The sequence below is a fragment of the Phalangium opilio genome, unplaced genomic scaffold (assembly GCF_054372755.1).
Source record: "Phalangium opilio isolate 3A_F unplaced genomic scaffold, DU_Popi_V2 ptg000352l_1, whole genome shotgun sequence".
NCBI classification, from domain to species: Eukaryota; Metazoa; Arthropoda; class Arachnida; order Opiliones; family Phalangiidae; genus Phalangium; species Phalangium opilio.
In genome coordinates this window covers 6325934-6337425 of record NW_028324228.1, presented here as the reverse complement: position 1 = coordinate 6337425, position 11492 = coordinate 6325934, and the positions used below count along the sequence as shown (strand labels likewise).

Genomic DNA, 11492 nt, shown 5'->3' with positions numbered 1-11492 from the left:
GCGCAACACGTCGCAAGCTGCTTGCCCTATAGCGCGAGTCAGGGTGGGAAATAAGGATTTTTTTAAACTGGACATTAGACCAGAGACCCTCCTGACTTGGAATAAATAAACTGGTCCGTGACCATTGGCCAGAGCACGTCGTCTGCTAAGCTAAGGAAGTGGATAATTAAAATATTAGAATTTTAATGTGTGGACTCTGGTTACCCTTGAATTTTTTAGTAGTCTCGTGGACCACTGACCCCCCCCCCTCCGATTTAATTTTTGAACTGTACCAGGCGATTTTTAAATTCGTCATTTGCCCTGTGTTACCGCCTTATTTCCCACGCTGGCACGAGCTGCTTTGCGTTGTCGAGTGCGTGATGGAGCGGGCTATGCCTGGAGTCCCAACCCCCGTTACTTACTACCAAAATACCCACTAGTATAGCCCACTCGATCACGCTCTCTTTTCCCCGGCTACATATTTTGAAGAGGGCACTTTTTAGGCGTATTTATTAACAATCTTGGATCACCTTTGTGGACTTTTAGGGTAGCCCTTAAAAATTGAGTCGGCATTGCCCTGACTATATTGTGTTTAAGGTTTATAAGCTTAATATCAAACAGACGTTAGTTAATGCTACAAAAAAGTTCGAAATTGAAAATCTCGGATCGTCGTTGAGAAGTTTTAAGGACATCCGAATTTCATATTGGGCTTATGAAAAGTTTGAGCTAAAGGTTAAACAGACATAGGCTAAATCAGCGTTTTAAAAAATTGTGTAAAACTGTCAATTTGGTCCTATTTGTGGAATTTTTAGGGGAGCGCCTCGCGTTTCAATAAAGGGTTGTAAAAAATTGTATTATGTTAATTACAATAAGAATACAAACTTTCAATGAGTTACGTTTTTATTTTTTGGAGTATCATTATAAATAAATGACTGATTGAGCAAAAGTTACGGTCCCATTTTTATATGTTTCTGCTTAGTGTAGATTTTGAAAATGTAAAACAGTTTCTTAACAATCTTAATTAAAATGAAGACTGAAGGAGCAGATATTAATCAAAAATGTCTTGATTAGAATCAAGTCCTAAAAAGTATTCTAGGAGAGCGATAGCTCTCTTAGATAAGACCTCATACCGACTTTAATGTATAAGGATGGTTTTTTGATTGGTTATAACTTTTTTTGTATCGTATTAACTGCTTTGAAAAAATTCCACAGAACTACAATTCGGGCCCTTAATATGTGGTTAAAATTTCAAGAAGATCCATTAATTAGTCTAATTTATAAAAAATAAAGTTGCTAAGGGTGGTTTTCATTTCCATAAATTAATCAGCCCTTTTGGTGAAAAAGTTAAATTTTCCCATAGAAATAACATGGAGTTTTTTTAAAATTTAGCCATTTTGTCGCCACCCTTTTGAAATGAAATATTCGTTTGTTACGTTTGGGAAAGGTTTTATATCAAAATTTAAACCTTTTTCTAGGACCATTTTTAAGGTTTTTGAGAAAAATTAATTTTAAGTATGTTTAATTTTAAATTTTAAAAACTACCCCAATCTGCGATATTTTAGCATGGATACGCTGTTTTATTGGTAAATATCAGCGCGACCAATATTGGCCTTTTTTTACGTATAGTTGCGTCATAATAATCCGATTGTTTTTTCTTTATGCCTTTTGGTTGAAATGGCCTATCGATAGTGAGATAAGACTGCTTTAATATTGCCGCCGTGACAAATTACCCCGTTTGTGGCCGCCATTTTTTTTTAAGGGGAAAAAAATTTGAGAGTGGGTCCTTTTTCGTTGCCATTTTCATATTTTTTGAGGATTTGCTCATGGATGGATTTTAAATATAATATAAAGTAGGTTTCAAGCTTTAATATAAGCCTAATTTCATAATTTTCCACCTTTTTATTGTCCCACAATCTATTTCTAAACTTGGCACTTTCTTTAAGGCGGTGAAATTGCGCTAAGCCTTGGCTTACCTTTAATTTTTGCCATTTATAAAAATGTTTACCTCTTGTTGTTACTTCGCCTTCTTGTATCGTCGTGTTTTTAAAGTTTAGACTTTGAAAGTAGTGCTTAGTTTTCTTAAATATTACTTAATTGTATAAAATTTCAATATTATAATTGCCTAAAACGTCCGTATTAACGAATTCAATGTTTTTTGTTGAAGGGACGCGCCTTGCATTTGAATTTCGTTCCCTCGAAACTACCCCCTTTAAGAGACCGGCCGCCGGAGGCTTTTTCTTTAAAGCCCTCTCGGTCGCTCGTTCAGCCCTGAAAACAGCTGTAGTGACTCTGTTTGAGTCTGTTATTTACTAAAAATGTATGCGGTCAGTGTGTTGTTTTTGCATTTTAATGCTTCTAATCGTGGTGCACGTCGAGGTTTACGAATCCAACGTGTGTTGCTAAATGAAAATCAAGGGTGGATACTATATGATCTAATGATCTATGCTTTAAAAGGAATTTGACGGCGACAGTCATGCAAAAACGGTATTAGGCCTTGCCAAAAGTTGTCAGTCAATGATATAAGAAATTGACCCTCCGATATCTTCTGACTAGGAGATGGTTATAAAGTTACTAACTCTCGATTTTGGAGGTAGATACTGTCTAGTGACACTTAAAGTAACGACTTAATCTTATAAACAGACTAACATCATAAGCCCATATCGTAAATTCACCGATGTTGATATCTAAGCTTACTTGAAATACCAATACCAATTTTTTTAACTCAATGAATCTTAAATATCAACATCAAAAATTATCTTCTGAAAGAGATATCTACTTATATTCCATTCAAATTTCTCGCAACATTTCAAATTAATGAAGTTCTAACTGATTAATTGGGCAAATTGCTATATTGGTCACCATTACCGATCACAGATAGATTTGCGCCCTTCAGTAGTGTTTATTATGCTTGTGAAATGGTAAGCGAAATCTGTGATTAAAGTTTAAAATAGACATGAGCAAAAAGGGCTTTATTCATATCAACTCGATTACCGAATATCTAAATTTGACTAAAATTAACAAAATATTCTATTCATGGTTAAAAATGTTGTTTGAAGCAGCAAGCCATCTAATCCTTATTTACCTTCTTTTGAAAAAAAATAATAGGTTGATACCTCTTTCAGTAGATGATTCATTGATATTTCAGTTTCATTGAGTTTAAAAAAAATTAGTTCCACCATTGGTTAATTTTCAATATTGACCAATCGACAATCAAAAATTTTAATAACTAAATTACAAAGACCGGTTCAAAACCATATTAGTTTTGAAACGATTAAATTATAATTTTAAACATATATACTAGTTAATTCCTCGTAGGTAATTAGTTTATTTCCTTAGTGAAATTAATGCTGAATATTATATACACAAAGTAAATAATAAATTAACTTCTAAAATTTAAATGTAAAGTGTGTGCATTATTTCCCAATTAATAAAAGATATCCACCTATTTTCATTCAAATTAATTACTAATTTGTGGATAATGGATAGAAAATGTCGAGCTCTAATTGCGATATAGCTAAAATCAATCCCACGGGCTAATTATATTACAATATAACCTTTGCCCTATGTTTACTGTTTTGAATTTTATTTGTAAAATTTAAAACATAAAATAGTATTACAATTTTTTTTATTAAATAATTATTAATAAATTTCAATAAAATAAATTCTGGTTAAATACATAACACTACTTTTTATTAATTTTCTGAAATTATCAGAGCTAAATATCAAAGACACATATTTAATTGCTCTCATTTCGACACAACTGCAACCGTATAGATTTATTCATTTAATAACATTTCTCATTTCTAATTATTTAAATTCAAAGGGCTGTATTAACTTTTAAAGGTGAAAACCCAGCTGACTTAGAAGTAAAAAAATACCAGGCTGCCATTCTGTCTCTTTACACAACAGAGTTGGCCATTCTCGCTTATGAGAAATGAATCCTTGTCATATGCATCTCTGGACTTTAGGAGCTCCAGGACTCCCAACTGAATCAGGGTGGGAAATAGGAATTTTTTTAAAACTAGACATTGGGCCAGCGACCCCCTGCCCAGGAATAAATGAACTGGTCCATGACCATTGACCAGGGCGCGGCGTCTGCTAAACTAAAGAAGTGGGTAATTAAAATAGTTGAGATAATGTTTGGACCCTGGTTACCCTAGAATTTCCTTAGTTGTCCTGTGGACCACTGCTCACCCTTCGATTTAATTTTTAAACTGGTCATTTTCCCTGTGCCACCGCCTTATTTGCAACGCTGAACTGAAGATTTCTTTTGACCGGACCATAGCCTACTCGATCACGCGCAACACGTCGCAAGCTGCTTGCGCTATAGCGCGAGTCAGGGTGGGAAATAAGGATTTTTTTAAACTGGACATTAGGCCTGAGACCCTCTTGACTTGGAATAAATAAACTGGTCCGTGACAATTGGCCAGAGCACGTCGTCTGCTAAGCTAAGGAAGTGGATAATTAAAATATTAGAATTTTAATGTGTGGACTCTGGTTACCCTTGAATTTTTTAGTAGTCTCGTGGACCACTGACCCCCCTCCGATTTAATTTTTGAACTGTACCAGGCAATTTTTAAACTCGTCATTTGCCCTGTGTTACCGCCTTATTTCCCACGCTGGCGCGAGTTGCTTTGCGTTGTTGAGTGCGTAGTGGAGCGGGCTATGCCTGGAGTCCCAACCCCCGTTACTTACTACCAAAATACCCACTAGCATAGCCCACTCGATCACGCTCTCTTTTCCTCCGGCTACATATTTTGAAGAGGACACTTTTTAGGCGTATTTATTAACAATCTTGGATCACCTTTGTGGACTTTTAGGGTAGCCCTTATAAACTGAGTCGGCATTGCCCTGACTATTTTGTGTTTAAGGTTTATAAGCTTAATATCAAACAGACGTTAGTTAATGCTACAAAAAAAGTTCGAAATTGATAATCTCAGATCGTCTTTGAGAAGTTTTAAGGACATCCGAATTTCATATTGGGCTTATGAAAAGTTTGAGCTAAAGGTTAAACAGACATAGGCTAAATCAGCGTTTTAAAAAATTGTGTAAAACTGTCAATTTGGTCCTATTTGTGGAATTTTTAGGGGAGCGCCTCGCGTTTCAATAAAGGGTTGTAAAAAATTGTATTATGTTAATTACAATAAGAATACAAACTTTCAATGAGTTACGTTTTTATTTTTTGGAGTATCATTATAAATAAATGACTGATTGAGCTAAAGTTACGGTCCCCTTTTTATATGTTTCTGCTTAGTGTAGATTTTGAAAATGTAAAACAGTTTCTTAACAATCTTAATTAAAATGAAGGCCAAAGGAGCAGATATTAATAAAAAATGTCTTGCTTAGAATCAAGTCCTAAAAAGTATCGATAAGACTGAGGTTATCACTTGTCTGAAGGATCAGATATTAATTTTTCTTTTTAATTGAAACTTAAAGGCATGCTTAAGAAAAAAACAACGTTCCATTACCGTTTTCCGTTGAAATAACTTATTTTACAGGTAATCAATTTCAAAAATTTACTTATCTCGGGTTTTCGGGCACAATTCCATTCCCCCAAAACATTTTATCATTACATTAATTACTTTTGAGAGATAACGTGTCAAAATAAGCTTTAAAACAATAAAAAACTGAATGAGCGGTCTGTTTAGCCATGACCAAAACCTTCAAATCAGTGTTGCTAATGTTAGAAAGTGGATGTTCCCACTTCCATTTTAAAAATTTGACGCATTTCCCACACCCCCTTTTTAACAGTCATATTTATCTGGACTACTTTATCATACTAAGTTTAATATGGAATATCACTCCGCATGGCTTTGACAATATGTACAAATGCTATAAAGCTTTAAAATTCTCAAAATATGCTTTCTTTTTTTTCAGTGCCAAACTTAAAATCACCGAATTTATTTCAAAATGTCGCTTGAAATTATTAAACCGGATAAAATTTTCGAAAATGCACTAATTTTAACTGTGCAGTTAAAATTAGTGCATTTTTGAAAATTTTGCACTATTAACCCTTGAACAGGAAAATTCCGACATTTGATTGATTTCGGAAAAATATTACTTTTTCCCCACAGAGCCTAAAACCAAACCTAAATCTCCCACGATGTGGGAAATTACCCACACATTGGCAACACTGCTTTAAAAACTTACAACAAGCACACTTTCGAGACATGTTCTGAACAAATTAGTGCTTAACCCTCTAATAGTACGACCACGGAGAATTGATGTAAACTGTAGTTGAAATATATTCATGTGCGACCTGCGGCACTGAATGGTCTCTAACCATTGTTTGAAACTAGAGAGAGAAATAAGGAGCAGCATTCATCATGTCCTGAGCTATGAGAATGAACAGTATGACTGTTGACTGAAGTACACTAGACATTACATCATTTTGCATAACCACGAGTAAAAATCTAACTGTCCCTACTTAATTTTCCGCCATTGTTTTAAAACGTATTCACTGCGAAGCATACCGGGCACAAATGAGGGAACCTTTTAAAACTCAATGTCATACACGTACTCTCTCAAAAGTAATTAATGTAATGATAAAATGTTTTGGGGGAATGGAATTGTGCCCGAAAACCCGAGATAAGTAAATTTTTGAAATTGATTACCTGTAAAATAAGTTATTTCAACGGAAAACGGTAATGAAACGTTGTTTTTTTCTTAAGCATGCCTTTAAGTTTCAATTAAAAAGAAAAATTAATATCTGAACATTCAGACAAGTGATAACCTCAGTCTTATCGATACTTTTTAGGACTTGATTCTAAGCAAGACATTTTTTATTAATGGGAATCTGGTTTCATTTTTTCGCCACCAATCATAGACATTAGAAAGTCTGTCTATTACGATTAGTTCAATAATAAAAATTAAATAAATCAAATTGATTACAATCAAATCATTAATTACGAGGAGAGTACTTACAGTCTCAACTCAACTTGGACTAAACTCTGCCATACAATGAACTAAGAATGATCATATTATTAAGATTATCCATCTAACAAAATTTAAACCTATAACAATGAAAAACAGGATTAGTTCAATAATAATAATTAATATAAATCAAATTAGTTAAATTAAATTAAATCAAATTAATTAAATTGAAGTACTTACACGCTCAACTGTACTAAAACAACTACTGTACTCAAGCATCAGCACCCTAAGAACAAAGATTGATCATTTGAACAAAGCAGAGAGAATTAGGAACAAAGAAACATCATCTCTCAATCTCAAACTCAAACTATAACTAAACCTAAACCAACGCTAAGCGTTTAAAATTGCGTATCTATTTCTGACCAATAGTAGCTTCACCAAATGACGTCGCCAGTTTTTGTATAAAGCGGAGCAAAAAAAAAATCCCCATATTCGACCAATAGCAATGTCCCAATCTTAGAGACATCATAAAAAGCCCACAATAGAGAATCAGCGAATCAGGATTCACTATTTTGGAGCAGAAGAAAACCAAAGGTTTTTCAGTTAGGCCTAGGCCCTTTGCGAAATGGGTTGTCGAATATTTATCGAATAGTAAAGTCAGTATTCGATATTCGTTCGAATAGTAAAAATGGGTTCAAACGAATACCGAGACGGTTATTCGTCTCGATATTCGATCGAATTATTCGTTAAAGACGAGTATTCGCCCACCCTTAGAATATCGTTACATTTGCTTGATTTAAAGCAAAAATTACAAAAATAATGGTTTCATTGGTTATATTTGAAAATAGTGAAAAAAAACTCAAAATGTGCTTTTCTGGTCGAGAAACGTCGATTTTGAAAATGTTATTAAAAATCGAGGTACATTTTTATTTATTGATCAATCGAGATGAAATCACTTTTAATGAGTATTTTATAGGTAAATAAGCTGAATTGGGTCATAAATATGTCCAGAAAATAATGCATAAAAAAGTGTACCGAAAAAATCGCATGTTTTTTTTCTTCAGGATACAAAATCCGTGACAACGATTTCTTATTGAAAATTGAATTTGAACAGTTTTTTGAATGAATATCGTTACATTTGCTTGAATTAAAGCAAAAAGTACAAAAATAATGGTTTCAGTGATTATATTTGAAAATAGTGAAAAAATTCTCAAAATGTGCTTCTCTGGTCGAGAAACGTCGATTTTGAAAATGTTATTAAAAATCGAGGTACATTTCTATTTATTGATCAATCGAGATGAAATCACTTTTAATGAGTATTTTAAAGGTAATTAAGCTGAATTCGGTCAAAACTTTGTCCAGAAAAAAATGCATTAAAAAGTGTACCGAAAAAATCGCATGTTTTTTTTCTTCAAGATACAAAATCCGTGACAACGATTTCTTATTGAAAATTGAATTTGAACAGTTTTTTGAATGAATATCGTTACATTTGCTTGAATTAAAGCAAAAAGTACAAAAATAATGGTTTCATTGGTTATATTTGAAAATAGTGAAAAAAAACTCAAAATGTGCTTTTCTGGTCGAGAAACGTCGATTTTGAAAATGTTATTATAAATCGAGGTACATTTTTATTTATTGATCAATCGAGATGAAATCACTTTTAATGAGTATTTTAAAGGTAATTAAGCTGAATTCGGTCAAAACTTTGTCCAGAAAAAAATGCATTAAAAAGTGTACCGAAAAAATCGCATGTTTTTTTCTTCAAGATACAAAATCCGTGACAACGATTTCTTATTGAAAATTGAATTTGAACAGTTTTTTGAATGAATATCGTTACATTTGCTTGAATTAAAGCAAAAAGTACAAAAATAATGGTTTCATTGGTTATATTTGAAAATAGTGAAAAAAAACTCAAAATGTGCTTTTCTGGTCGAGAAACGTCGATTTTGAAAATGGTACTAATAATCGAGGTACATTTTTATTTATTGATCAATCGAGATGAAATCACTTTTAATGAGTATTTTATACGTAATTAAGCTGAATTCGGTCAAACATTTGTCCAGAAGAAAATGCATTAAAAAGTGTACCGAAAAAATCGCATGTTTTTTTCTTCAAGATACAAAATCCGTGACAACGATTTCTTATTGAAAATTGAATTTGAACAGTTTTTTGAATGAATATCGTTACATTTGCTTGAATTAAAGCAAAAAGTACAAAAATAATGGTTTCATTGGTTATATTTGAAAATAGTGAAAACATTCTCAAAATGTGCTTCTCTGGTCGAGAAACGTCGATTTTGAAAATGTTATTAAAAATCGAGGTACATTTTTATTTATTGATCAATCGAGATGAAATCACTTTTAATGAGTATTTTAAAGGTAATTAAGCTGAATTCGGTCAAAACTTTGTCCAGAAAAAAATGCATTAAAAAGTGTACCGAAAAAATCGCATGTTTTTTTTCTTCAAGATACAAAATCCGTGACAACGATTTCTTATTGAAAATTGAATTTGAACAGTTTTTTGAATGAATATCGTTACATTTGCTTGAATTAAAGCAAAAAGTACAAAAATAATGGTTTCATTGGTTATATTTTAAAATAGTGAAAAAAACCTCAAAATGTGCTTTTCTGGTCGAGAAACGTCGATTTTGAAAATGTTATTAAAAATCGAGGTACATTTTTATTTATTGATCAATCGAGATGAAATTACTTTTAATGAGTATTTTAAAGGTAATTAAGCTGAATTCGGTCAAAACTTTGTCCAGAAAAAAATGCATTAAAAAGTGTACCGAAAAAATCGCATGTTTTTTTTCTTCAAGATACAAAATCCGTGACAACGATTTCTTATTGAAAATTGAATTTGAACAGTTTTTTGAATGAATATCGTTACATTTGCTTGAATTAAAGCAAAAAGTACAAAAATAATGGTTTCATTGGTTATATTTGAAAATAGTGAAAAAAACCTCAAAATGTGCTTTTCTGGTCGAGAAACGTCGATTTTGAAAATGGTACTAATAATCGAGGTACATTTTTATTTATGATCAATAGAGATGAAATCACTTTTAATGAGTATTTTATTCGTAATTAAGCTGAATTCGGTCAAAAATTTGTCCAGAAGAAAATGCATTAAAAAGTGTACCGAAAAAATCGCATGTTTTTTTTCTTCAAGATACAAAATCCGTGACAACGATTTCTTATTGAAAATTGAATTTGAACAGTTTTTTGAATGAATATCGTTACATATGCTTGAATTAAAGCAAAAAGTACAAAAATAATGGTTTCATTGGTTATATTTGAAAATAGTGAAAAAAAACTCAAAATGTGCTTTTCTGGTCGAGAAACGTCGATTTTGAAAATGTTATTATAAATCGAGGTACATTTTTATTTATTGATCAATCGAGATGAAATCACTTTTAATGAGTATTTTAAAGGTAATTAAGCTGAATTCGGTCAAAACTTTGTCCAGAAAAAAATGCATTAAAAAGTGTACCGAAAAAATCGCATGTTTTTTTCTTCAAGATACAAAATCCGTGACAACGATTTCTTATTGAAAATTGAATTTGAACAGTTTTTTGAATGAATATCGTTACATTTGCTTGAATTAAAGCAAAAAGTACAAAAATAATGGTTTCATTGGTTATATTTGAAAATAGTGAAAAAAAACTCAAAATGTGCTTTTCTGGTCGAGAAACGTCGATTTTGAAAATGGTACTAATAATCGAGGTACATTTTTATTTATGATCAATAGAGATGAAATCACTTTTAATGAGTATTTTATACGTAATTAAGCTGAATTCGGTCAAAAATTTGTCCAGAAGAAAATGCATTAAAAAGTGTACCGAAAAAATCGCATGTTTTTTTTCTTCAAGATACAAAATCCGTGACAACGATTTCTTATTGAAAATTGAATTTGAACAGTTTTTTGAATGAATATCGTTACATATGCTTGAATTAAAGCAAAAAGTACAAAAATAATGGTTTCATTGGTTATATTTGAAAATAGTGAAAAAAAACTCAAAATGTGCTTTTCTGGTCGAGAAACGTCGATTTTGAAAATGTTATTATAAATCGAGGTACATTTTTATTTATTGATCAATCGAGATGAAATCACTTTTAATGAGTATTTTAAAGGTAATTAAGCTGAATTCGGTCAAAAATTTGTCCAGAAGAAAATGCATTAAAAAGTGTACCGAAAAAATCGCATGTTTTTTTTCTTCAAGATACAAAATCCGTGACAACGATTTCTTATTGAAAATTGAATTTGAACAGTTTTTTGAATGAATATCGTTACATTTGCTTGAATTAAAGCAAAAAGTACAAAAATAATGGTTTCATTGGTTATATTTGAAAATAGTGAAAAAAAACTCAAAATGTGCTTTTCTGGTCGAGAAACGTCGATTTTGAAAATGGTACTAATAATCGAGGTACATTTTTATTTATGATCAATAGAGATGAAATCACTTTTAATGAGTATTTTATACGTAATTAAGCTGAATTCGGTCAAAAATTTGTCCAGAAGAAAATGCATTAAAAAGTGTACCGAAAAAATCGCATGTTTTTTTTCTTCAAGATACAAAATCCGTGACAACGATTTCTTATTGAAAATTGAATTTGAACAGTTTTTTGAATGAATATCGTTAC

General features: G+C 31.7%; 1 long non-coding RNA gene across 1 annotated transcript; it reads left to right on the top strand.

Annotated features, from left to right (window-relative positions):
* Positions 1-299: 299 nt before the first annotated feature.
* Positions 300-909, top strand: LOC149607888 (uncharacterized). The gene is made up of 2 exons (XR_016376960.1): positions 300-576; positions 667-909. It is a non-coding gene; the product is annotated as an uncharacterized LOC149607888 (long non-coding RNA).
* Positions 910-11492: the final 10583 nt, after the last annotated feature.